Source organism: Sus scrofa, chromosome 13 (genome assembly GCF_054392235.1).
Source record: "Sus scrofa isolate SSC_HxYL_T2T_F1_AM1 chromosome 13, Sscrofa_HxYL_maternal_Yorkshire_Landrace_v2.0, whole genome shotgun sequence".
NCBI lineage: Eukaryota > Metazoa > Chordata > Mammalia > Artiodactyla > Suidae > Sus > Sus scrofa.
The window spans coordinates 121,260,754-121,283,489 of NC_139395.1; the positions used below are offsets into that span (position 1 = coordinate 121,260,754).

Here is a 22,736-nt window from a genome sequence, read left to right on the forward strand (position 1 = left end):
CTTTATCCAGTTTCATTTACTCAAGGTCAACCATGGTCCAAAAAATATGAAATGGAAAATTCCAGAAATAAACAATTCATAAGTTTTAAACTGCTCACCATTGTGAGCAGCATGATGTAATCTCACACCCTCCAGTCTGAGATCCCCAACTATAGACATCATTTGCTCCTGACATCCAATCATTGACATCATCATGGCTTGATGATCCAGGATTGGAAGCACACGATCCTCCTTTTGATGTATCATCATCAGGTCAATGGTAGCCCAACACTACATCACAATGCCTATGTCATTCACCTCACTTCATCTTATCACTCAGGCATTTTATCATCTGACATCATCAAAGAAGGTTAAACATAGTGAAATAAGATATTTCAAGAGAGATCACATTCACATAACTTTATTACAGTGCATTGTTACAATTGCTCTATTTTACTATAAGGTATTATTGTTAAGTTCTTGCTCATTTATAAACTCAACTTTACAAAAGATATGAATGTATGGGGGGAAAAAAAAAACAACCATAGTATATAGAGAGTTTGGTACTATCTGGTGTTTCCAGCATCCACTCGGGGTCCTGGAACCTATCCCCACAAGTAAGAGTGGACTACTGTACTTAGCCAACATTGACAGCACTGTCATTAGAGAGGTGAGTAAGAGTGATTCTACAACTGCTAGTACTGCTTGGATGCAATCCTGGATCTACCACTTGCTAGTTGTGACACTTGGGGCAAGTTATATAACTTCTCTATGCTACAGTTTTCTCATCTATGATATGAGAATAATAATAGTATCTGTCTCTTAAGGTTGTGAAGATTAAACAAATTACCGCAAAGTGGTTTAAAACAGTACATGGCACATAGTAATTATTTAATACTAGCTATTATGATCAAGTACACTTTAATCTAGGATGACAAGGTCACTTTCTGGAAGTCAAGTCCTCTGTACAATCGTCTAGCCAGAGGAGTCAAGGACTCCTGAAAACCAAATAAATGGGGGAAGATAAATGATTATAAACCTACTTAAAACAACAGTACTCTTTGCTTTTTAAATAAATTTGTTTATCAAATTCTAAATATGAGATAAAACACATGAAACTGTTTACTCATCCAATAAATGTATTAATAACTACTAGTCTACCAGCCCTTCCTCTCACAGGAGCCCTTAAACACCTCTTCACAATTTGAAAACCATTGCTTTAGGACAACCACTACACAAGCATGAACAAAGCATTATGAGAACAAAGGTGAGTGGTCTGAATAATAAGGGTAAGGGCTAGCAAAAGATATCTGGACCCAGATTTTTTCCATAATTCTGATAGTTCCAGATCTCAATCTCTGACCAGTAAATTTATCCCTAACATTGTCACATGCTTATGCACTTACAGAATCTAAATGTTAAAAGCCTAAAATGTTAAAGCAAAAACAGCCATTACTATACATTACTATGTATTATCTAGTCCAATCTCCAAATTTCAAAATTTAGAAATAAGAATCCACAGAAATTCACACTAAGAAACTAAACGGCAATAGACATTTTTAAAAAATATGCTATTGAACTACAACAACATATTTACAGGACATGTTTGTTAGTTTGCCAAACTGACCTACTTCTAGGTTCACCTGCCCTGCTCTGTGTCCTTCACAGGTCACTCAGCTAAGAGCCCAGAACCCAAGACTCCACATAGTGTTTGGAGACTGAAGCCAGTGGGATAGTGGCTCTGATTCAAGGTTGCCCCAGGGTACTCAGCAACACAAGTTTGTGGATCTTCCATTTGGTGCTGCTGAGATCTCTAAATCACTTCCTTAAAACTTACCTGCATCATGTCAGTGTAAGACTTGTATACTTTGAGTAGCTTTTAAATACCAAAATCATGAAACAGACAAGAAGTAATTAAGTTTTTCTGCATACAGATGGATAATATAGAGCGGTAGGTAAGTACTTAGATTTGAAACAAAGATCTAAGTTTATATTTTGCTCCAGTGGGTAAATCATTTAAGTTATCTAATCTTTCTAAACTCAGTGAGATATGACTGGAAATACTGATTGAGGTGCTCATCTCACAGGGTTTTTAAGAGTACAAAATTCATTACACTTATTACACTTATTACAGTGTCTGACACACAATAAACATTCAATCCATATTATTGGTTATTGACATTTTATCCAAGATTCTATGAACCTGACATGGCATCAGGACTGGAACAAGGGTAAGACAAACCAGATGCCTAGAGCACAAAATTTAGCTCTTACTTGCGTGACTTAGAATGAGTGTCTCCTTAAATTTTGTCCCTAGACCCTTCACTTGCCTCATTGTAGTTCTACCCCTGCACAGCATACACATAACCTGCATAACACACACATAGCCTAATACTAATATCACAATTCCATAAAGGCCACTTCCATAACATATTTTTTAAAAGCTTTTCTACCCCAACGGCCAAAATAGAGACATAAACAAATTACTTGGGCCACCCAAAAAAGTTACATATTATCATCCAAAGCAAATTAATAGTTGAGGAATACTTAAAAGAATTTGATCATCAAACACATTTTAAAAATATTTGCCCAAGCCCGTGTTAAAATTACTTTTTATTCTATAAGGTACACGGATCAGTTTGATAAAGAAAGCTGTGGCCCAGAAGCAGGCTGGTAGCAGAGTGAAATCAAGATGTAACCAAAGACTTTCTCAAGATAATCCATAAAGGGGGATAAACTATATAGGATAAAGGCTGCTACCTCTAAATTAGCTGATGAGAAATGGGAACAATAAAAATAGCAACAACTAGCTTCTAAGCTATTCCTGCACAACAGGTTCGGGGAAGAAATAAGAAATACCCATTGCTTTAGTTGTGAAAATCCTCAATTTGTTTTTCCTATTTGAATGCCTAAATTTGTGTTAAATTCTGGTCTGAACAAAATTTAAATGAAAACATTTGCTGGAAGGCAGGAAATAAAACTGTCCCCTTTAATGTGTTCATCTTTTACCCATAAAGTTCTTCACCTAGTAGTAAATGAATTAATTACTGCCAAACCGAACAGTTATTTAGGCTTAGTTGAGGTACATTTTTGTATTTTCCTTTTTAGTAGTAATTGTGATGTTTTAATTTTTCCAATATAGTGCTGAAGCTTTCCTTTAAAACCCCTCAGAAATTCAATTAAACTTAAGCTCCCAATCTGTCTCTATGTTTTCTACCCTTGGAAGTACAATGGAAGGGGTCTGTACCACATGGGTCAGGCTTACCTGTTCTACATCACTTATAACCTTAGACATCTACTATCTAACTTCATGAGTCCTTATAGCCTAAGATCCTTTACAGTATGCAGTGAATATTTTCTTTACATTACCAAATTTCTTTGCACTAAAACACTACCACAAGGCACTTAAATGTTGATAAAAATTATTAGCTCCAGATAATAAAGGACTCTGGCTCATTTGTTTGACAGTACGCGTGATTAAGGACAAGCATCTATCTTGATGATGACATTTAACTTCATCTTTAGCTCCCAACAGATCTCAAATAGAAATGCTATTAGTCACAAGAAATGAGAGAGAGAGAATGGTATTTACTTATATTGCACATGTAATTCCTCCCATAAACTTCACTTGCAAAACTGTAATTCATTTTTCAAGGAAGCACACCAAAATTAAGGTAGAATCTCAGAAATCTCTCAAGTTTTGACAATATTGCTGAAATGCCAATTTTATTATGGACAAAGGCATCCACAAGCATCCAATTCTGAATAAAAGACCATAGTACTATTCCAAATCCTTTGGAATTAAATTAGAAAGCCTTGCAGCATCATGAACTGGTATAGGGAGCAGCTGCAGTTTCAAGGCCACGTCTGACTCATTTACCATTCCCAACCGCCTTTGGTTGCAGCAACCTTAGGAAGTCTAAGAAGGCAACAGGGGTGTAACATCTTAGAGTTTTGTCCTTTCTCAACTCCAAACTTCAATGGTGTTCCAGGTCATCCTGAAGACACAATGGTTGATTAAGGCAGGAGGGCATGTTTCAGTGTCAGGGACCAGAAGGTAATTTGGAGAAACTATCATTCTTTCCTCTTCCAATCAACTCTAATCCAAAATTACCAAATGAACTGATGCATGGGCAATTACTTGATATATCAGAAAGGTCTTTCCATCCCCTACTATCCACTAAATTATAAACACTGTAGAGAAGTTTTATTCCTTTCTCTATTTCCTAGTACCTAGCTCAATACTCTGTAGTCAAAGTTAACAGCAGTGTTGGAGATGTGATGAAGTCAGATATAGTCCATGGCCTTGAGGGTGTGCAGTCTTGCAGGGAAGAGAGACAATAAAGAAATACATGCCAAGCTGCCACTTCACATAACTCCAGGGAGCATACCTGTATCACACTACACATACACTTACCCTACGCAAATTCAATGGGCATGCTTAAGATTTCTTTTTGAAGAAAACAAAAAAGAAAGAAATAGCTACTGAAACAAGTAGGTGATCATAATTTCATTCTATGCATATAAGCCCCAGAATGAAAGAGATAAAAGACATGGTTCTGCTACCCACCCTCACCAGACTCAAGAGCCACGCTGTCTCTCATGATGAGCAGCTCCCCACACTGTGATTCCTGTATTATAATGTACATATTCCAACATGATCTCTGAATCTATTCCAAGTCAAATCTATTCCAATACTTGATGAAAAATGAGCTGTGTTAATATAAGTAATTTCTGCCTGCCACACTAACCTTAGCATCTAAGACACAATTTCTCTTTAATGGTAACTCTAACTAATCTAACTGCTCTCCAATAGCGCTCAATTAAAAATATGGTCTCAAGTCGGCCAGCAAGGATTCAAATCCTAATTTCAAACAGTAAATTGTTGTGTGACCTTGGGGAAGTTACCTAACCTCCCAGTACTTTAGTTTTCTCATTTAAATTGGGGATAATAGTGCCTCTACATCATACGGTTGGAACAAAGACAATTTAAGGTAATTTTACACATAACATATATTCAATAAATATTTGATAAAAATGAATGAACCAAAGTATCATTATTATGCAATATAACTTACCTCTGGTAAACTTATTTCCAAGGGGCTGGTCTGAGTGAACAGGACTACCACTTAATATGTTCCACTGCTGTTACCTAACAATTCTTAAGCTTGCTGATAAAAAATCCTCTCTTGCTTTTTTTTAGAAGAGTAGCACTTGAGTCTAGTCAACTGAGACTGAGATTGAATAGATCCAATTCACTTTTGGGGTGGTTAAAAAAAGATTACGCATACCAAAAATATGTGAGTGACCTTGAAAAACAAGATTGTAATATTACACTATATCTAAGGTGCAATTAATTGTGTAACAAAAATGAGAAAACTGAATTCTTCATCTTCATACAGACAAAAATGGACTACAAAACTATACTGTTTACCTTTCTGCAAATAAATTATTTCTAGTTGCTACAATAAAGGTTTTTTCACTTTTTACATCATGTGTGTATCGCTAAAACATAAATCTCTAAGACTGCAACTTTCTATTTCAAATGCAATATACACCATCAATCACACTAACTTCTAAATCACTTCTGCAGCTTATTTTATGAAGAAAAAATTGTTTATCGTGTTTTTAGCTTAAAATTCTCAGTAATATTACCAATCATAATAACCTTAATAATCCAACAAGATATAAGAAGTAGCACTTCAGTTTTATCCTTCACATATTGGTATGCTAGGTCAATATGAATTTTTTATCTAAGATTCAAATAACATAGGGAATGACATTTTAAAAAGTAAGTTTAGGACTTTATAAAGACTTATATTTAATAATAAAAAACTAGGAACATTGCTAAGTTTTAAAGCCAAATATTATCAGTCACTTTTTGACAATACCTTGTTGGAGAGTGAACTGATAAATTCATGAAGGCATATAAGGCTACAGCCACTCAGAACTGTTGACTTTATTCTATGCCATTATGACAGTACTGTGAAGGATTAGAGAATTTGTTTTCAGAACCAAAACCTAACACAATCTATTTCTGAAATTCAGTTTCCATGGTTTGAAAATAATATTTTTACTCTGATAAATGTCTACGTTTAAAGCAAATAAGGTATTACCTTAGGAACCACTGAAATATTAAAAATTTCACGAAGGCTCAAACTGTAAGAGAAACAGGAAAACCATGAATTTTAAGGATAAAATGAGATAACATTAGGGATGAATAGAATCCATTGAAAGTTAGTTTCTTCCATGTCTATATTTTGTTAGAATGAATGTTGCCTGCAAAAGCAGGATTGTGATAAGGTCTCCAAAATGCTCTGTTATACAGAAATTCTGCTGTAATAGAAAATGATTCTTTTGCCATTTCCACATAGGAAACTATCCAGATTTTACAGACCTCCAAAAAAGAACAAATATCTTTCTAAAATTTATATTAAACTTCTGCCAATAATTCTTTTTGATTCAAGGGTAGGAAACATTTCTCTTTTATTCAATTCTGTATTTCTGTCACTAACAGAGTGCTGGAGACACTATGCATGAATGCACTTACTCAATCCTTTGTTCATAAATTCAGCAAATAATTACTGAGCACTTACTTTATGTCAGATACTGTTTAGGTAGTGAGCTAAGGCACATGACAAATCAGAAGGCCCTGCCCAGGTAGCTTAGGGTCTAGTGAGGGAGACAGACATTTATCAGAGAAACACAGAAATAATTAAGTTCCTATTGTGATGATGCTACAAAGTTGTACCGGGTATGCAGATGATGTAGTGGGATCTTACTCTAGTCTGGGAAAGGAGGGGTCCAGGGTCAGAGAACGTTCCCCTGAGGAATGACACTTAAACTCATACTTGAAAATTATTTAGGAGTTGGTCAGACTTAGGAAGGGGAGGGGGGGGCCATCCAGGGAGGAGGACAGATCATGTATAAAGGCCCCCAAGTCAAAAAAGAGTTTTTGTAGGTAGTAAATGAAAGGCACAGTAAAGGAGAAAGGCTGGGGATGAAGATGGAGAGCTAGATAGGAGACAAGAGATAAATTGTGAAGATTAAACAGAGTAAGAGGGTAACAGTACTTAAATATTTTACATCATTTTAAGTCTTTTTCTCATGTAAAATAAATAATCTGAGTCTTTATTCCACAATATTAAAGATCTATAGTCATAACATCTGGATTATGTCTTGGTCCCACCAAGTTACTAGTTACATCACCTTCCTCTTAACCAATCTGAACCTCTTTATTCTCTGTGTAAACAGATACTCAATTATGTGACCTACTAGGAATACAATGATGATCATCCTGTTCTTAAAGATCTTATGTCTTCAAAGATAGATGTATGTGGTACACATCCCAAGCCCTGTATTAGATGATATCCAAAAGCTGACACAGGGCTCCTACAACTCAAAATAGGAACACATGTGGACATTGGTGAACTGCAAATTACTATAAAAATACAAAGGTACACATCATTTTGTGAACCCTAAATTATTCAATGCACTGAGATCCAAAATGACCACTGTATTCCAGCATGTGAACTGAAAGATGACAAATACAACAGAAACATTATTCCACCATTCACCATAGGTGAAAGAGCAAAACTACACACGGGACCTCAGAGATGAAGAGAAGTTAGTGGTAGAATTAACCAAGGACAAAAACTAACACATACTAGACAAACTGCCCTATATTACTGATTTCCAAATTTTCCTGACTTTTGGTTCAAAAGCTCATTCCACAAGCTCCCAGCTCTATGCCAAAAGTCAGAAGAACTCATTTCTCACTTCCTCCAACAAAAAACAAATGCCTACACTGCCATATAGAGAATAGATTAACATTCTTGTTTTACTATCACTGACTCATATTCAGTTTATGGTCTACTTAAACTACCGCACCCTTCTAACACAGCACTGAGCCAGTTATCCCCACATAATTTTCCATTTGTTTAGTTGGTCTTCCTTCCTTGTGTACTGCATTACTTACTCGTGGTGCTAATTATTCCTGATTTTACTTCATTCTATAGTATCACACCTCTCTTCTAATTTTAAGTCATATTAATTTCCAGACCATCTTCACTTCAATCCTAGGGGAATGTATTAGTACTTCTGATCCTAGAAAGTGTCTTTGGATTCAAAAGTTAAACACATTGTGTACAAGTTAAATAAATGCAGAGTATATTTAAAATACAACATATTTCAATCATCAGTTATACAACAGTAAACCATGATTGATTATCTGCCATCAGTAGATACCTGATTCTTAGACAGAAACTTATCATGAAGAAATCATGATGCCAATGAACATAATCCTGAAATTCTATTAAAGAACTGTATAATATTAATATTTAGGAACTATAACTGTAACTGGTCCTAACAGTTATAAAGGATAGACTGGAACAAGCACACTGCTTTCTGTTCAAAATAAAACACAAATGTCCTATTTTTCCATTCTCTAACGTAAAATAAGAATGAGTTAAAAGTTATAGATGATGCTAAGAAAATTAAAATACACAAGAGCCTGGTGTTATTATAAACACACACAAACACACACTAGTCAAGAAAATGAGGGGGAAATCAAAATCAACACAACAAAATGTGATGTTACCTCCAAAAAAGCAATGTATCTTCTTTCCTAGTAATAAGCTCACTAAAATCTTTCTCAGTGCTGTAAAAATGTAAAATAAGTTTCATGAAAGAATTCCAATCCCATTGCTCTCAGTTGACAGCGAAAACAGTAAAAACGGTCCTATGGTAGGAAGGGAAAGGGGTGTCTTTCACCTGTAAGGATGAGACATACTGTTATCTGACTTTCCCCATCCCATTTATCTATCCTTTAAAATGGTAGCAGAGTCACTTAATAAACCCCTAAAAAAAACCCACAAAAAACAAGCAAAACTAGGTAAATTGAAACTGATTCTCCTTATTTTTCCTAAAGGTCAGAATGCATGCTTTTTTTTATTGAGAAATTTCTTCCCAGCTCAAAAAAACAAAAACAAAAACAAAAAAACACCTTCTTCACCTCACAGAGAGGTTCTTAGACATACCTAAAATGCATTACTTTGCAACTTCCTCCACCCTCTTCAAAAAACAAAACCTCCCTACACTTTCAGTCTGGTGCGGTGGCTCTGATTCAGAAGCTGGATTACAACTGGATTAGATTCAGAAGATCAGTCCCTACTTGTGCGTCCTTGGGCACGTCATTTATCCCCTCAGTTTCCTCATTAGCACTGTGAATGACCTTTGAAAACAGTAAAGGTGTAATAGTGTTAATCTTTACTACATGGGGCAAAATTACCTCCTTAGAGGGACATCATGAAACTGGAACTGAATCAGTAGATCTCTGTCAACATCTGACTCTTCCTTCTACAGTTCTCCTCTTCCCTCGAAGGACACAACCCGAGTCACCTCAAAAGCAGACTCCAATCGCCCCTTCCTTTCTCTGCTCTTTTCTCTATCCTACTTCTAAAGCAGGGGGAAAACCCTTACCTCCTCACCCCAAGCCACATCTTCAGAGGACCCCACCCCAGGCACATCCGCCTTCTCCCTTCTCCGGGGGCACCAGAGGCCAACTTCGCCCTTCCCCTCCCGCCCCCACCTAGAGAAGACTTCCTGGAGGCGCTCGGGCCCGAGCAGGGCAGGCGGCATTTACAAACCCGCTTTACGCCACTCGCGTAGGGTAACCTCGCTTACGCCCATAGGGCCCGGTTCCCAGCCCCGTCCGCTCCGCCTGCCAGAACCAAGCCCAAGGGCCTCAGCCACGGCTCCCGTGTGACCCTAGACCTCTTCTGCTCCGCGCGGCGCTATGGGGACTGGGACAGAACAGCCTCACCTTACCGGCAACTGAGGGACTGACTTCACTTCCCACCTTTGGAGCCCTCTTCAACTCCCGGATCAATTCACTCCGGCGACGCCGGAAGGACCCGAGAGGAACCAGGCGTTGTCCGGAATCCTGCCCAGCCGGAGTCGCGCAGGGGTTTGTGGGGACTCGTAGTCCCACTCGCGGGCTTCGTCGGCAGTTCCTGCACATAAGAGACTACAACTCCCGTCAGGCCCTGCGGTAGAGCCTAAGGTGATGGGTGGAGACAGTTTCAACCAATAGTAATAGAGTTCCCTGCCTTTGCTGGAGGAGGTGAGAAGAAGAGAGAGGGTGAAATGAAAGAAGAGGAAGGGAGGGGTCAGGTCTCACCTGCGCCAATCAGGATGCAGGGTCGGCCCCGCAGTCAACTCACCCATTGTGGGGGCGGGCTAGCGGAGCCCAGGAAGGAATGGGGGCGGGGGAAGAGCTCCGAATGGGGAATATGGGGCGCCTGAGCTGTGGAACCTGAGAGGAAGCCGGGGGGGGGGGGGGGGGGGGAGAAATCGCCCTGGTGGAGCGAGGACGCGGTGTGAGGATGCGCCCTAGCTAGAGGAGCAGTTTCCCCCAAAGCGGCCAAGAACCAGGCACACCGGGCGGCCAGACCTGCTGGTCAGTCAGGGATAGGTCGAGCCCGGGCTCCTCGCGTAGGTGTCGGGACGGGGCGGGAAGCCCTGTGCCAGGTGTCAAGCCACTGAGTGAAGGGAGAAGGGTCCCCGGGGAAGGAAAGCGATAGGACAGCTGCAGAAGTGCTGGGAGCGCGAAGGTACCAGGGCAGCAGCTTCCCGCCGCCTCCAACCGGGCAGCAGGCGGAACAGCCGGGGGAGGAGCAACAGCTGCTGAATTCGCCAACTAGAGGAGGGAGAGGCGGAGCTTGGGTCCCTGTAGCAGCCGAAGGCGCAGCCTGGACTGTAGTTTCCCGGGAGAGAGGAGAGCAGGAACAGGAGCGGAGCGCAGTCCTCGGAGCCTTAGCTCCAGCATCCCGCCAGGGGTTGCAGGTGTGTGGGAGGTAAGCGTGGGTGCCACTTCTGGGCGTCTGCTCTGCCTGGGAGAAAGCGTCTCCCAATAGGAATAATATCAAGGCACAGCTAAGAGTCTCTCACTCGGGTTAGGAAACTGGTGCAAACCCTTTTAGGTGAAAGATGTACATGTTTGGACTTGGAGAGAGGATAAAAAGCAAAAGGTGGTTTGACTCTGGGTATAAAGGGCGTGGTTAGTGTTTTTGGTTTCAGTTGTACCGTTAAAACTGTTCTGGAAGATTTTAAGATTGAGGAAACCCTACTAATTTAGGACAGGGTGATATTTAGATAGGTGCGTAGCCGGTTAAAAAAAAATGTCATTGATATAAAATTACTTCAGAACTCTTTCACTAGGAAAATAACTTTGCATTCTTCTTCACTATCTACCCCTTACATTGTTTTATCAGATTGTCCTGCTACCGACCTGTTTTCCAGGGCGGTTATACTGCAGGTTCCTAGAATTGAAAGAGATCTCTGTTAAAGAAGCAAATATCGTCAGGAATAATCAAGACGACGGAACCTAGCAGAAGTATAACTTTTGCCAGCGATAATGTAAAAATGTGTTTTAATAAAGGGGTACTTAGCTTTCCATCTAGTGGCTCTAGAATATCGGAACAAAGACCGGGACTCAGCCTACAGTGGGAACATATGGTGTATGTACTTCATTGCTGCTCCTTATTCTCTCATTTGTGTCTGGTGATATTTGTACATAAAAAAAAAAAAAAGCCAAAAGTACAAGAAAAGCTGCAAGGATCTTTTCTATTTAGAGAGTATGTGCTAAATGATTTCCTTTAGTGTGTGTTACTATGGGTTCAGACTTAAAACACATGTAATAGTATCAGAATAATAGTTTATTCTCAGTATTAAACCATGTGTGATTTCTTTGAATATAATTAAATACGTAGATGAAAATATGTTTTAATATTAGGTAAAGATGAAAGTCCCATCTACCCTTGTGTAACTATGACAAAATTACAGCCTATCTTTTTAGAAAAGTCTGAAAAGCTATTTGCCTAGTTCATTTTCTTTTTCTTTTTGTTACAGAGGTTCCCCCGATTACATGGCTTTTAATCATAGTAGCATATTGCAGCACATTTTGCTCTGAAATGCTTTCATTGTGACAGTTGTATATTTCAGAGTCTGCCTGAACATGTTAATCTGGGTTTCTTTGAACTAGGGTCAATAAAATTACTGTCTTTTTTTGTTTTCATGTTTACTGATTTGCTCATGACTTTTGGATTTTATTTCTGTAATGCATACAGAATTCCTCTTTGAAAAGAAATAGCTAGAAAGAATTCTCTTCATAGCTTAAAGTTCAATCCTATTGAGTGCTACTACTGATATAGCCTGACTTGTGAATCTGTATGCTCCAACATCACCTCCCATGCTCTCACACACCAGAGAAATATATAAAGGGACAAATCTTAGAAAAACAGCTGCTTTTAGATTGCACTCAAGTAGATCCGGTAAGTATTAGAAGCAGGAAAGAGTTTAAGAAAAGGAAAAGCAACAGTAGCCACAAAACTTAGCAGCCATGGTAAGGATTTGCTACATCACAAGAGAGTTTCTTAATCCGTGTAGCTGATATGACCCCTTGAAAGTGATTTTAGGGAGGAAAATGGGTATTAGGGGGTAGTTAGGCTTGGAAAAGATTGTGTTTGCTGTTATTTCTGATTATGTAGATTATTCTGAATCAGAGTCTTAGATTCTCTCTCAGGCTCTGCTATTGATTCATTTTATGAAATTGAATAATTGCTGTCACTGGGTTATTTCCCCATGTAATAATAATAATAATAAAGAGTAATACTGGCAATGAAATTCTTTCAGAGCCTGTATCAAAAGATTTTTTTGAAAGGACTTGGTTGAGAATCAGTTAATAATCAAGTACATAAGATGGAAAATATATATCAAAATTCAGATGTACTTTGGATCCCAACTATTTAAGGTCTTTTGCTTTGAAGTATCAAAAACAGTAGAATCTCACTAAATTAATGAGTCTATGACGTTAAAGTACTGGATTTTTCACCTGTTTCCAAGATTTGGATCTTTTTTATTGTGTCAGTGAAAGAGACTGTGTTCCTATGTCATTTGGGAGTAAGCAAATCATGTTTTTATAAGGAAGAAAATCATTGGCAATCAGTGGCACTTGAGTGTTTGTTACCTTGAACTCTTGACACATTTCAAATTGTTCACATTAAATCTCAGATAATCTGAAGACTTCTTATATGTGACTGGTGTTGAGAAGTCTCATCAGATGAGTTTATAATTTTATGTGAAGCACTATCTTGGTTAAAACATGTTATTCTCCTCTTGATTTTTACTATTTGTGTATGGCTATCAGAGTATATATGTGATGAGAAAGAAAAACCAGTGGAGTGCAGAATGTCTCTTGAGTTGAAGATGCTCATGGAATTAATGTCATTTAGCCCAAAAACTTGGTTAATTTCAAATTACAATATACTATGGACTTTTTTTTTTAATTTAAAATTCTAACTCTAAGCCTGTTGAGTAAAAATAATTGAGTAGCATGGATTTCTCATGCTAACAGGAGGATTCACTGATGCATGCAGCACAAAAGACTGAGATTTAAAGGTTCAAGATCAAATGGTTTTGGTGCAAAGTGGGAGGTGGCATACAAAGTGGGAAAGATATGAAGAAAACTATTTGAGAAGCATACCCTTAGCAAGAAAGAAAAGAGATTTGATCTTTTTTGTTGTTGTCATTGAATGCGTGATTTCATGACCTTCCCCCCCATTATTAATTTCTAGAGGCCTATACCCATAGTGGGAGACAGTATTTTCCTATATTATCATTTTAGCTGGAGTCAGAATGACATTAATTCATTAGGTTTTGAATAATCATGGGTGATTGAAGCAAAATAGAAAATATCCTGCATGGATACATTCACTTTTAAATGAAACTTAGTATTATTTGGACATAATTTTAAAAAGTAAAAACTAATATTTTCCCCCTTAATAACAGAGATACTTGAATAAGACACTAAATATGAGCAAGAACCCCCTCTTCACCCACCTTCTAAAGCAAACTCCTAAGATTAAACACTGCTTTGGGATCAAGGTTAATTGTTATACAAAGGTAAAAATTTGTTTTTGTTTTATTTTCAATCTACATCTAATGTTTTCAGAATTTAATCCTTAAAATTTGGTTCAGTGTGTTTTAAGTAACAATTATTTGCTCCTGGAGACTGTATACATCTTTCCCATCTCCTGCTTGTTCTCAGCACCTTATATCATGTTCAGCCTCAGGAAGTTGCCCTATAGCCACTTACTGAATTAGAACTGTTGACCAATACTTTCTTTAATGTTGTATGCATTGAGACATCTTGCACGTCTGAGTCAGTTGACCTCAGAGAATAATTATTATACATTAGACCCACTGAGAATGTCTTTGTGCTGGTTAGCCTTAGCAAATATGTTACCTGAGCCCAGTTTGATTCAGACTGTGTGGGCTGCAGAGATTTACCTACAACCCTTGTGTGCCATTTCTAAATTCATCCCAGAGACAGGGAATTTTGGGTAAGGAAAAGGGCTTTCGCAGCAGTGGCACTCAAGGTCTACGTTTTACAGCCAGGGAAGCCTATGGCTCACCGCCGTTTACCTCATGTAAAATACCTTTGTTGAAGCTCAACTATTGAAAGCATATTTCATTCTATAAAAATTTAATTTCCTCTTCCATTTTTCTAATCATTCTTAAAAAAAAAAAGAGAGATTGTGTTTAAGCACATGCGTAATTGAGCATTTATTGTTTTTGTATTTCACCTTCCAGAAACAAATTAATCTGATTAGTGATAGAATTAAGAATTCAAATGTGAGAGTTCCCACTGTGGCATAGTGGAAATGAATCTGACTAGTATCCATGAAGATGTGGGTTGCATCCCTGGCCTCCCTCAGTGAGCTGTGGTGTAGGTTGCTGACATATCTCGGATCCTCTGTGGCTGTGGCCATGGCGCAGGCCAGCAGCTATAGCTCTGATGTGACATCTGGGAACTTCCAAATGCCACAAGTGCGGCCCTAAAAAGAAAAAAAAAAAAAAAGGATTCAAATGTGACTTTTCATTTAGTATTATAAGACCTAGAGAATTCTAGTTAATAATGAAGTTCTTTAGTAGTAAATTTAATAACAGCAAATATTTAACTGTTCTTGTGTTTGCTTTTTAATACGCCTTTACTAGCATGCTGATAGATACACATTGGCTTAGAACTGATGATTGATTAATCTTCCTTTCATTGGCATTACTCTTAATGCTTAGAATGATGCCTTGTGTAGAGTTAGCTGAGTTCCTGTCTTCCTCACCAAATGCTTAGTATCTTCATAACTAAGACTAAGTTTCATTTACCTTGATATTTACTTTGAAAGTCTATATTTGGCATCAGTTTATTGAAATATTTGACAACATATAATGAAGCATCATTCTACATTTTTCACAAACAGGTACAACTAGAAAAATAAGTTTATTAAACATCTGTTTTATCACTGAATTCAGCCCTCTCCCCACAACAGCTGCTTATATTGAGCTAAATAGAAATATCACTGCCTTTTGTTGGATTTCTGAATGAATAGAGCAAATTATTGCTATTAACTGCAACCTTGCATATGCATGTATACTTCAGATATGAATTTATTAATTCCATGCTGCTTGAAATTTATTGGTCTCTCCTGGTGTCTAGAACTTTGCCAACTTAAAGATGAACTTTTAAGTCATAGCCTCTGCTACACATATATACACACATATATATCTATGACTTTTTTTTTTTCCTTACCACATGGAAATAGAGACTTAGAGAAAAATATCTAAATGTAATTTGAGGCTTTATCTTGATTAAAACTTAACTCCTCTTGAATGTTCTATTTTCAGTGAAAGGGTTTCAGTGGGAGACCTTACTCAAGCTTGTTAAATCTAAATTATACAGGTATTTGCCATCTTTGAGCCAGCATGGGGAAGGGATGAGTTCTGAGATTTGGCATTGACAGTACTCAGTGCCGGCCTTCTGTACAGCTTAGCCACTAAAGTATGCATGGTAACTCCAGCTCCAGCCACTGCGTCAAGGCCTCCATATGGGTTCATCCTAGAAAAGGAGCCTCCTGAGCTCACAGCTCATAATTTAGTGTGGGAAGGAAGGCAGATGGAATTTACTTTGATTTAATAACCTCATTTTCCTAAGTGTATTGTTTTTCCCAGATATACCAAAGTTCCCAGTAACAGTAACTCAAGTGTCAGAAAGTGATTTCAGTAGCACAATCTAGCAAGTCATTGACTACCTATCAACTTGTAGTCCATTTCCCCTCTTAGTGTCTTGGCCTCTTTTGAATGGACCCAGAAGAACTCACTGGGGTACTTTTGATATTTTGGTCACATTGGATTGATTCTGTCATTTTCTTGATAACTAAATTTTGTTCTGAAACCTAAGCTATCTTTGAGGTCTTCTAATGCTATGTAACTTGAAGAGTTATTTTGACTGTTTTTTCACCTTTGAGTAGTATGTGATAGGTGCTATATTATGATGTATAATTTTTGCCATTCACTTGAATTAAATCAGTTATTGGAGCATTTAATTGTTGTGTACCTCACAAAGCAATTTAAAATCATTGAAGAAATTAATTTTTTTTTTTGTCTTTTTTTGTCATTTCTTGGGCCACCCCCGCCATATACGGAGGTTGCCAGGCTAGGGGTCGAATCGGAGCTGTAGCCGCTGGCCTACACCAGAGCCACAGCAACATGGGATCTGAGCCGTGTCTGCGACCTACACCACAGCTCATGGCAATGCTGGATCCTTAACCCACTGAGCAAGGCCAGGGATCGAACCCACAACCTCATGGTTCCTAGTCGGATTCGTTAACCACTGAGCCATGATGGGAACTCCAAAATTAATGTTTTTTAGATGCATTCAGCCTTATAGTCAAGAAATCTCTACAGAGTATCCTAAATCACTTCTTCTGTGTCTAAGGCAGATTAAGATATATTTTTTATCATACGTCATTTGATATCTAATACTAAATGAAATTTGTACAATACTAGGATTCTCACAGCTGTGGAACAATGGTGTAATTTTTGTTTTTGTCCAGTCATGGAAGTTTTTAAAATTATATTGAGTTATGGAGCACAAGGTACATTAAATTGAAGTAAAAAAGTGTTATTTTCTGTATTTCAAAGTTTTTGATATGTTCTTTCAAAAATAAAATGTCAGTAACAAAAATTTAAAGCCCTAATAATAATAACCATTCATTTTTAACATTATAGCAGATTTAGTTAATAATTAGTAATATGAAATTAAACGTTTTGAAAGAGAAAGAAATCTTATTTATTATCCAAGGTTATCCTAAAAACCAGTTTTTACTTACATTATGTGGCCCAAAAGTAATTGAAAATTATGCACAATGACGTAAAGCTATACGGATTTATTTTTTCCAAGACAGGAAGTCTGAAGGAAAGTAGTTGTATCCTTTTTGTGTAGAGGCTCAGTTTCAGGGTTTTGTCTTCATGCTTTCTCTTGTGCCTAATGCAAGATGAATGCCTCTGCAGCTTCAGATATAATATTCTAGTTCAGGGCAGGAAAAATGAGGAATGACATGTGCCTATTGAGTCCTTTTCTTTTAGTTGGGAAATAAAAGCTTTCCCAACAACCACTAGCAGATGTCCACTGTGGACTTACTGGCCCATGGCATGTAGCTGCTCTAGCTTTAAGAGATGTTGAGAGATAAAGGACTTTAGGTCTTTAGGGTAAATGAAGCAGGGCAACAGTGGTTTGAGTTTGACTTGGGGGTAACCAGTCAATAGTTTCAGCCATAGTCTAGTAATTAAAACCATGCAGACTTTAAATTGTATTCCTTCTCATTCTGACTGACTCAGTATTTCCTGTTCATTTATTTTTTCCCCAGGTTAGAAAACTCTAACATTCTTACACCAAGTTATCAATTCTGTGACTACCAAATTACAAGTCTCTGGGCAAAGGCTATAGATGGTATCTCTAGCCCATACCACATATAATACTTGTCCTGAAACTTTTCATTACAGATATATTTCACTAACAGTTGAAAGAATGATTCTGTTTTAAGTCTACCTTAAGCCTTAAAGTATCAATCTTCATATAGGCTGCTTAAAAAAATATGGGTATAGGAGTTCTTACTGTGGCACAAAAGGATTGGCAGCATCTCTGGAGCACTGGGATGCAGGTTTGACCCTTAGCCTGGCACAGTGGTTAAAGGATCCAGCATTAAAGTATCCACATTGCTGCTAATTGTGGCTCACATCTGATCCCTGGCCTGGGAACTCCATATGCTGAGGGGCAGAAAAAAAAAAAGGTTTAATGTTAATGAAAGAACAACTGAATACTAAACAAATCTTAAAACGAATACTATCTGCCTGAAAAAGCAAAAAAAAAAAAAGCCATTGCTTCATAGAGAGGAACTCATGCTAAAAATTTTTAAACCTGGAAAATGGTGTTATTACCCATTTCTAAAATATGAAAAATATTATCAATATCTATACATTGATTAGTACCTGGATGATTACCTATTCTTACAATAATACATCATGGACTTAGAGTTTTAATAAATTATGATTCCTTGAGATAGGAAAGTCTGAGGAGAAAATTGAAACCAAAAGAATGGAAGAAAATATTTTTTCTACATTTAGAAACTTCATACTCAGAGATGTTGACCATAGAACCTTGTTATATTGCAGTTGTCTGCATTTCCATATCAATATCTTAACTGTCCAATTTTTACATTTCTATTATGTGAACTTAAGTGAGTGGCTTTATTGGAACAAAACTCTCCTGATAAAGTCGTTTAAATTTCTAAACTACTACAATCTGTAGCATGGGGTCAGGTGTTACAGAGAGATACAATAAAATATATTAAATCACTTATTCTTTGACACAATCTTTTGTCAATATAGTTAACACAAGAAGACATTCCAAGTCCTATTTATATAAACAAGGATATATAATTTAGGATGATGATGTTACAATATTTACTATGGTAGATGTCCACAAGCAGAAGAAATTGATTTATGTGGTAAATAAACAGGGAGGGATTTAAGAAAGAAGTAGGCCAGTGTGGTGTGCTTGTGAATAACAGGGGACCACAAGCTATTACTTCTAGGCAACTACTAGATTTTTGTAAATCAAACTTCTTAGAACACAGCTACACCCATTCATTTACTTATTGTTAAGGCTGCTCTCTTGCTACAATAGCAGAGTTGAGACATTGTGGCAAAGACCATATGGCCCACAAACTGAAAATATTTCCTATCTGGCCCTTTAAAAAAAAATTTGTCAACCACAGGTTAAAAATGTGGGCTCTGTAGTCATACAAAACTGGGGTCAAGTTTGATTTTTTAATCTAACTTGACTCAAAGAATGTTTATGTTGGTATAATGAGATGTCACATAAAGTGCATTGTGTAATACCTGGCATGTGGTAGCTGCTGATTGCTATTTTATTAAATATTAGATTTTTTATTATGATTTATTATTTTAATTGAACAATAACTTTTTATTCAAATGAGGATTTGAATCTCAAAGTACTGTCTACCCCTAAAATGAAAGTTCAGGAAATTGGGAAGGGTATCATCTAATTTGTAAAAAGTTTCAAGAGTTACACAAATTATCATATAGGGACAATAATATTGATATAAGAGCCAAAGAACATAAATGCACAGAATAGTAAATCCCAGACTTTAGTATAATTAATAAAGACTGAATAGCATATTAAATACTGTGAGAAGCCATGCCAGTTAATTGAATGAGAAATTAAGATACCTTATTAAAATTTTGAAGAAAATGATATTTAAAAGAATATAATAAAGAGGAGACATTACTACAAGTCTTACAGAAATAAAAGATATTATTAAGGAATGCTATGAACAATTACATAACAAATTAGATGACCTAGATGAAATGGACAAATGACTACAAAAACACGAACTACCAAAGCACGAAGAAATAGAAAACCTGAATGTAAACTCAAATATCCTATATCAAATCTGGCAATAAATAAAAATTATACAGCATAATCAAGTGGGAGCTAGACCAGGAATGCAAGCCAATATAATATGAAAATCAGTTGGTGTAATATAAACATATCAATAGAACAAAAGACACATGGTCATCTCTATAGATGTAGAAAATCACTTGACAAAATCCAACACATTTTCATGATGAAAATACTCAACAAACTAGGAATAGAAGGGAACGTCCTCAACTAATAAAGGACATCTGCAAAATCCCCATAACTATACCATCTTTCTTAATAGTGAAAGACTGAATATTTCTCCAGGGCAATTGGCAAGAAAAAGGAATAAAAAGCAGACAGATTGGAAAAGAAGTAAATCTATCCTTATTCAAAGATGAACTCATCCTTTATTAGAAAATTCAAAGGAGTACACACACACACACACACATGCACACACTGTTAGAACTGAAGTTTAGCAAAGTTTTAAGACATAAGATTGAGCTAAAGATATCAGTTGTATTTTTATACACTAGCAGTGAACATCTAAAAACAAAATGAAAAACAATCCATTTACAGTATCATCTAAAAGAATGAAATGTTTAGGAATAATATAAAACTTGTCCACCAAAAACACAAATGAGATTCAAAACATCACTAAAAGAGATTAAAGAAACATAAATAAATTGGGAAATAGTTCATGTGCATGGATTAGAACATTTAATATTGTTAAGATGGCAGTATCCCCCAAATGATTCTACAGATTTAATGCATCAAATTATCAGCTGCCTTTTTTTGCAAAAATTTACAAGCTGATCTTAAAATTTATTTGAAAATACAAAGGACCCAGACATAACATGTATCAGTACAATAGAACTGAGAGTTCAGAAACAAACCCTTGAGTTTGTGATCAATTGATTTCCAACAAGAGAAAGGATAGTCTTCACTAAGGCAATGATAATCACATGCAAAAGAATGAAATTAGATGCTACCTCACACCATATACAAAAATGTAACTCAAAATGCATCACAAGCCTAAACGTAAGAGCTAAAACTATAAAAATCTTAGAAGTAAAGAGGAATAAATTGTCATCATCTTGCGTTAGTCAGTGGTATCTTAGGTATGATACTGAGAACACAAGTGATAAAATAAAATATGAGAAAATTGGACATCAAATTTAAAACGATTTCAAATGGCACAATGAATAAAATGAAAAGACAAACTACAGAATGGGGGAAAATATTTACAAATCTCTTCCTGACAAGAGACAAATTCACAGGACATAAATAACTCTTATAATTCAGAAATTAAAATATAGCCCAATTAAAATAGACAAATGATTTGAATAGACATTTCTTTCTCCAAACAAGATTTACAAATGCCCTATAAACAAAAGATACACATTAGTCACTAGGAAAATACAAATCAAAAGTATGATGAAATACTACTTCACATCCAGTAGATGGCTAAAATAAAAAAGACAGACAATAACAAGTACTAATGAGGATGTGGAGAAAATTGAACACTTATAAATTCTTTGTGGGATTGTAAAATGCTGCAGCCACATTCAAAAACAGTTTGGCTCATCCTCAAAATGTTAACCATATATTTAGCATATGATCCAGCAGTTCAAATCTGGTCATAAGCCTAATAGAATTGGAAAAAATATGTCCAAACAAAATCTTGTACACAAATGTTCATAGTACTGTGAATATAATAAAAAATGATTTTTTAAAAAACATAAGAGCAGTTCCTGCCATGGCTCGGTGGTAATGAACCTGACTAGTATCCATGAGGACACAGGTTCTATTCCTGGCCTCGCTCAGTGGGTTAAGGATTTGGCATTGCTGTGAGCTGTGGTGTAGGTTGCTGACACAGCTCGAATCCTGTGTTGCTGTGGCTGTGGTGTAGGCTGGCAGCTGTAGCTCTGATTCAACTCCTAGCTGTGAATCGCAGGTGCGGCCCTAAAAGGGCAAAAACAAACAAAAATTATAGATTGAATTATAAGAAACCCAGACTCGCAGACAAAAATAAAAGATAATACTCTCATTTTCTATCATTTGACCTCAGAACACTAGGTAAAATTAACGAAGACCAAACTAGCCACACTTTGGTAAAAATATGAGTTTTTCTTTTTTAATTTTAAAATGAAAGAAGAAAAAACCTTAATTACTCCAAACAGATAAAAATAAAGGGAGTGAAAATATTAGCTTGTGATTAGACTTCTTTTCTGTGGCATTTAATGATAGAAAGTAATGGAATAATGTATACGGTATTGCAGTTAAATAAGTTTGTGATTCAAAATTGCTTATCCAGATGAGCTAAGATTGAGTGTGCATAAAAACAAAAGAATGATCTCAGTAATACAAAAGCAGAAGCATACATACCACCACCACTGCCACCACAACCACCAAAAAAAAACAAAAAACAAAACCAAAAAACAACAACAACAAAAAAACACCATACTTTGCTGGCTAAATAATCAGAATCAAGAATTCAAGATTAGAACTATAAAATGATTAAACAAATGACATTTAAGCAAATTATTCTTATTTTGTTTCAGAGCAACTCAGATGGTAAAAATAATTCTTATAAGATGCCATATAGCAGAAAAAAATAATAATGTTCTGGATCAAATACCCCAGATTACTTCAAACACACAAGGATGTATAAGAAAAAAATATCAACTGCCTTATTTTCATAGAAAGTATATATTCAAGAACAAAGGAAATAAATGTGATCAAAGCAAAAAGAATAAGAAGCATAGCAAAATGCTTAACAAATATATTACGATTATCAATAGATCTGGTTTCTTATGGAAAGGTAGAATCTGCCATACTGGTTGGAAAACAAAAACTATTTAGTTTTTTAAAAAGACAAAGCTAAGCAAAATAATATCATTTTAAAGTAAAAGGATGA

The 22,736-nt window shown here is 36.5% G+C and overlaps 2 protein-coding genes across 16 annotated transcripts in view; one reads left to right on the forward strand and one right to left on the reverse strand.

The window, feature by feature from the left end:
• The window catches only part of PDCD10 (programmed cell death 10), a 41,506-nt gene extending 31,582 nt beyond the window's left edge, over nucleotides 1-9,924 (reverse strand). For 2 of the 14 annotated variants that reach the window (XR_014822311.1, XM_005669965.4), the window contains exon 1: nucleotides 9,803-9,924. The gene's annotated coding sequence lies outside the window, so the exon portion shown is untranslated. 14 annotated transcript variants of the gene reach the window in all.
• Nucleotides 9,925-10,739: 815 nt separating this feature from the next.
• The window catches only part of SERPINI1 (serpin family I member 1), an 83,037-nt gene continuing 71,040 nt past the window's right edge, over nucleotides 10,740-22,736 (forward strand). For both annotated transcript variants that reach the window (XR_014824304.1, XM_001926040.8), the window contains exon 1: nucleotides 10,740-10,835. The gene's annotated coding sequence lies outside the window, so the exon portion shown is untranslated. The remainder of the gene's footprint in view (nucleotides 10,836-22,736) is intronic.